The sequence below is a fragment of the Tenrec ecaudatus genome, chromosome 8 (genome assembly GCF_050624435.1).
Source record: "Tenrec ecaudatus isolate mTenEca1 chromosome 8, mTenEca1.hap1, whole genome shotgun sequence".
Classification (NCBI taxonomy): domain Eukaryota; kingdom Metazoa; phylum Chordata; class Mammalia; order Afrosoricida; family Tenrecidae; genus Tenrec; species Tenrec ecaudatus.
Window position 1 is genome coordinate 148372530 of NC_134537.1, and position 6100 is coordinate 148378629.

The window sequence follows — 6100 nt, forward strand, 5'->3', positions numbered from 1 at the left end:
TTGTAGATGATATTACTTTATATGGAGGAAAGCCAAAGAGGAGACTTAAAAAAAGAGAGAGAGTTGGAAACAATTGAGAGATTCGGCAATGTAGTAGGATACAAGATTAGTTGGGTATTTTAGAGAAACCCATCCACAGCAACTCATGTATGAGAGAGTTTTAGCCCCGGTCCCCTGATCTGCCTCTCCAGCCCACTGAGATGGCTCTCGACCCTGCAGAAGAGCATCTCAGACATGTCAAAAAAGATGTTTTGATCCCGAAAATAATGATAGAGAAGGCCAGAGAGAGATGTTCTGAACAAGTTCAAGGTTTTACCAAATGTTGCAAGGAATCTGGCGTCCTCATGGTAGTGAAATTCCGGAAAGAAAATTCTACCCTGAAAGCTTGTCTAACTGCCTACTATATGGATCCAGCCCTTTATGAAGAGTGCAAAATGGAGTACCTGAAAGAAAGAGAAGAATTCAGAAGAACTGGAATTCCTTCCAAGAAAAGGCTACAGAAGCTTCCTACAAGCATGTAGGCAAATATTTAAATGGCATTCAGGGATTCTAATATTTACAGAAGGTACAGTCAATTGAATTATTGTAGTCAAGATAAGGAAATGCTTTTGATTTATCCAAAATTATGGAAATAAAAAATTTTGATTTTTGAAAAAAAAAAGAGAGAGTTTTATATATAGGGTAAGTGCACATTAAGAAAGCATGCCAACCCAGTGCCGCCCAAACCCACAATTTGAACATGCACTCATATGTCAAACACCAATCTACAAAGTCCTCTTCCATCTCACAAAACACACACTATGATGTCAACTGCAAGAGCAAAGCCGCATTACTGAACATGTGAGCATCTCAGTGCTGACAGGGGTCTCCAAACAGGTGCTCCAACACTCACAGCTGCATCGGGGTAGGTGTCTTGCAGGAAGTGAACCTTGCAAGCTGAAGCAGGGAACTGGCTAAGGCAGCTGCACCCTGGTCTGACCATCACAAAGCAAGAGACGCAAGGACTTGAAAGGCGAGGCTCACCGAGCCATTTATCTCTCCGCCCTTCAATTAATCCCACATGTGTTAATTTGCCAGGTTGGCACAATAAACATTAGCTGTATCAATTAGCATACAAAAGTCAATCAAATTCTTGTATATAAAGAGAGCTTTAAAAAAGAAATTAAAAAATACAATTTAATTTAGTAATACACACACAGAAACAAAATAAACATATCAAGAGAAACAAAAGGCTGGTTTAAAGAAAACTCCAGAACACTACTACCAGAAACCTAAGGAGATCTACACACATGACAGAAGGTCTCCTGTTCAACACAGTCAAGCTAAGTATTGTGAAACTTTCAAACCACAGCAGTCTGTACAGACAGTGCATTTTCTGATCAGGCCCCAGCTCCATTCTTTTAAAACATTGAGCTTTCTATGAATAGTTATTAAAAAGTAATTACTAACCTTGAAAAAAAGAGAATTACAGAACACTTCATTGGGCTCGTGAAGAATGTGTCCATCAATCAACAGGGAGTTTTGCAAAAGAAACAAGCAAATACTGCATGGTTTAAAACAGGGAAAAGTGTGCATCAGGATTGCCTCCTCTCACCATCCTTATAAATGTGCACACCGAGCAAATAATCAGAGAAGCTGTGTTGTGTGAGGAAGAATGCTGCCTGGGTATGGAAGAAAGGTTTATTAACAGCCTGAGATATGCACACATCACAACTTTGCTCGCTGAAAGTCAGGAGGACTGGAAGCACTTGCTGATGAAGATCAAAGACAGCAGCTCTCAGTGCCTGTAGGACTGTGTCGCTTTGGCGATGTGTGTGATATTAGCTGGTATTGATGATTTCATGGGTCTTATAAAACCGGCATGCCAGATATTCCCTACCACTGCTATAGAAGAAGGTATCCAAAGGCTTAGGGAGATTGGCATGTTAGAGACCATTTTTCAGGATAATCGCATGAACCCATAAAAGGAGTAAGAAATAAATTTGTGAAAGGATCCCCAGCATCGCTGAAGACTCCTGCGATTGCTATTTTATGTCAGCCAGGCTTGACAGTGGGAAATGTTCTAGTTGAATTAATACGCTTGCCTGCATGGGCTATTCGGGCCTTGGAGGGTGGGTGGGTTAGGGAAACAGCACAGCACTCAATAGACAGAGACAAGGTGGGTGTGTTTCCGGTAATGGACAGTGGAATCAATGTAGTAATCCGAATAGCCTGATTCATACAGGCCTTTGGTGTTGGATATTAGGTAGTTCCCCTAGGGGTGAAATAGACAGGATTCCTACTACATATTGATGTGGTGGGAGCTGACCACAAGGTTAGCAGTTCAAACCCCAAGCGTGTACTCGGGAGAAAAATGAGGCTATCTACTCTCATAAAGAGTTTCGGTCTCAGAAACCCACAGGGACACGTCCACCCTGTCTGATAGTATTGCTGTGAGTAGGAGAAGAATTCTAGATCAGGCAAGTGTCAGCCTCACTTGAATCATAAGAAGAGAGAGTTTCTCAATAAACCCCCAGACTGAATCAGTTTTCAGACCCACAACCCCTTGAATGAAGGGGAGACCTGCTTTCTTTTTATTGTTAGTTTTTTCTCCCCACCATCCCCATAGGGATGTCTGGCCTTTCACAAGAATTTCTCTTCACTGAGGAAAAATAATCAGACTCTTCAGGGATTGTTGGACACTCCAGACGTTTGGAAGGCCAACCACTCAAAGTTCGAGTACGTTGAGGTCCAGTTATTCACAGGGTCTTAGCTCAGGTTCATCTTCCTCTGCGTTCAGCGGATCCCTGACTCCATCCTTAAGTAATTTCCCTGGTTCCAAAGTGTAACTGGAATAGACAGACTCAGCAAAAGGCCAACCCGTACTGAATCACTAACCTGTGGAATAAAGGCTATCGTGTTGGGAAAAGCCCAGTGGAAGCCATTAGAATGGCCTCTGTCTGGGAAGACAGTTATCAAAAGCAGTGTTGCATTGCTGGAGGGATTTCAGAGATCAATACCATCATCCAGAACTTGAAGGAGGTCCAGTGACAATACCGACCACCTCCCTGTTATGCTGGCCTATTTGACATGCGCAAAAATCTGATGGATCTTGAAGGTGGTGACTCCTTTGCATATCGGCCCCACCTAATAACATGTCAATGTACTTGAGCTAATTTGCCACCTTCTTTTTGCAAGGCAGATTTATTTTGCTTGTTATTCTGGCGGTCCATGGTATATTCAAGTCTCTCCAGCCTCCTTGGTCTTTGGCCAGCTTTCTCGTGGATTGGAGGTAATCGAAAATACCATGGCTTTCACCAACCCATGTGTGTTCTAAAAGTGAAATCCTAACTTTTTGAAAGAGTAAGCCCTGGGAAATATGCTTATTATTTTATTTTCTTACTGCTACTTCCCAGAGTGCTGCTTGTGAATGCACATGACATTTATTCTGTGACATCTTTGTTCTCTCCTCTATTTATCATGATGTTCCTGTGTGGTCCACTTGTGAGGACTGGGTTTGGTTTGGTTTATGCTGAAGTGCAATTCACACTGAAGACTCTAGTCTTTGACCTTTTATCAGTCCATGCTTCAAGCCATTTTCACTTTCATCAAGCAAGGTGGCTTCATGTACAGGTTTGTTTCAGGTCGTTAACGAGTCTTCCCACCACCTGTCTGTCACTGTGTTGTCCAGTGGTGTCTTGTGAAGCTCTGTGGCTAGTAGTTAAGACACCAGCAGGGTCACTCAGAGTGAAAAGGTGTCAGCAGACCTTTCTGATTCACGACAGACTACAGAGAAGGAAGAGACTGTTCACTTTCATGGAAACAGCCGTTCAAAACTCTTATGGAGAGCTTCTCAAAGGTGTCAGATATTGAAATGATCGTGAAGATAAGCAGAGTATTGTCAGAGAGTGCCACAAGATGAGCCCTCAGGTCAGAGGCCCTCCAAATGTCTTAGGAGACGCCCCTCAGGTCAGAGGCCCTCCAAATGTCTTAGGACACGCCCCTCAGGTCAGAGGCCCTCCAAATGTCTTAGGAAGAGCCGCCTTCTCAAAACAGCCACCCCACCGACATGGGTGAAGGAAAGCTCGCAGGAGCGATGTCTTTGGGAACTTCATTTGCTAATGAAATGTGACTCAAAATAAGAAGGAAGAGCTGTAAACCTAAATGGATAATCAAAATTTGGAATGCACAAAGTATGAAGCTGGGAACATTGGAAGCCATCAAAAATGAAATGGGATGCATAATGATCAATATTCTAGGTTTTATTGAGCTGAAATGGACCGCTACTGGCTATTGTGAATCAGAAAATTGATGTACAATATACAGCTGAATGACATGCTTTCCTTGAACTAGCCGTCATTTTTGCATACTGTGCTTCTACTGATGGTGTGATTACTTATTTGGTATCCCTATTTCTGTTAATAGCTAGGAAGAGAGAAAGCATTTCATTATCTCAAATATATATTACGTCTTCAAATAATAAAAATTTCTAGTTTGCATATAGGATTGGACTATCATGATTTCAGTTGCCTCTGCTATGTGGCCCTAACATATTTTTCATTCAATAATATTCCAGGAATCTAGAAATTAATGGACACATAAGAAAATAGGTAAATAAGAGTATGAAAATGAAGGAAGATAATGAATATGTAATCACTAAAGAATTACAATTTTAGAGGTAATTAATTTTAAAGGTTGAATGTATTCACAAGACAAAACTAGATTATTATGAAAGTCAACATATATGTATGTAAAATAACTCTGGGTGCTATATATTACTATAATTATATTTTCATTAATGAGTAAAATGTTAGATGTAACTTTTCTGTTAAGTTGTAGTAATATGTTCAGATAGAAAACTAGAAGCAAAAATAGTTGTAAATTAACAAAGGAAGGAGGCTCACTAAAAAATGCAGTGGTCTCGGCAGTTTCCACACCAAGGAGTTTCCTTCTTAGTAGCAAAGAAGGACTAGGCTGTCCACTTCAGAGAAATTCAACACTGAAAACTTTAGGGAGAGTCAGGGAATACTCATACAATGTAAATTATAAATCCTTCAGAGGATGAGCTATAAAATGAAGCGGCCCACTGATATCAATCAAATGTAGAATGCAAAGATGATTTCTTTTAAAGATAGTACTAGATTGGGTGTTCAGTATTAGTCTCTTGTTATTGATAAATTAGACATTAAATGTATCTGTATCTAAACATGCTTAGGTAAGTCTATTTCATTGTGTACATTTGTACCCCCCTATTCTGTCATCACGGTTGGTCACTTAATGTGCCCACAAGGGCAGTTGTGGAGACCCCCTTAACGAATGCTGGTATGTGACTGCACCATATGGTCTCCAAGGCTCTTTAGTGCTTCTTCTGTGGCATATATTTTCTTACCAAAGTTGTCATATAACACAAATATCTTCTCATTTTATGTGCACCTTCTATGTGACTCTACACATGCATTTACCCGAAAGATTTTGATTTTCCAGTTCTATTCGCTCTAGACTCTTGATTTTATATTTTAAGCTACTGTTGCTTTTACAAAAATAGATGATCAAATTAATTTCCTAGAGCTTGATAAATTGCAAAAATGATCTTTCTGTAAGTAGTCTTGCCTAGACCTGATATGGCTATACCGAAGCCACTATCCATGTTTAGTTTATACCTATATATCCAGCTGAACTACCTGTAAACCAACCTCAGATTTTTCTTCCTCCTTTGTAACTCTAATGGGACAAGGGAATTTTGATAATAAGATCATGGACCAAACTGTGACCTCTGAACCTGCTTAGAGTTATCCCTGGTAGCCATGTGCATTATATAATTTACAGATGCTGAGTCTCTATGACTTTATCACTTGGTAGATATGACAAAGCTTGGGGATTTCAAATGGATAGACCTGGGACATTTCAATTATATTATAATTTAAGTTTTTATTCCTAAACACTCTATCTCTACCAGGATCCAGTTACAAGTTCAGGTATTTTATTTTAAAGAGGTTTATAATTCTCTTCAGTGGACAGCATGACTCCAGAATCCCAGAGACCCGAACTGGAACTCCACACCACAGCTGTCCTGTGCGCCAGTATCACTGGCTCATATATCACTGATGCCTCCACCCCCATA

The 6100-nt window shown here is 40.4% G+C and overlaps 1 pseudogene; it reads left to right on the forward strand.

Moving 5' to 3' along the window:
• Positions 1 to 200: 200 nt before the first annotated feature.
• On the forward strand, positions 201 to 598 carry LOC142454533 (COX assembly mitochondrial protein homolog pseudogene; annotated as a pseudogene).
• Positions 599 to 6100: the final 5502 nt, after the last annotated feature.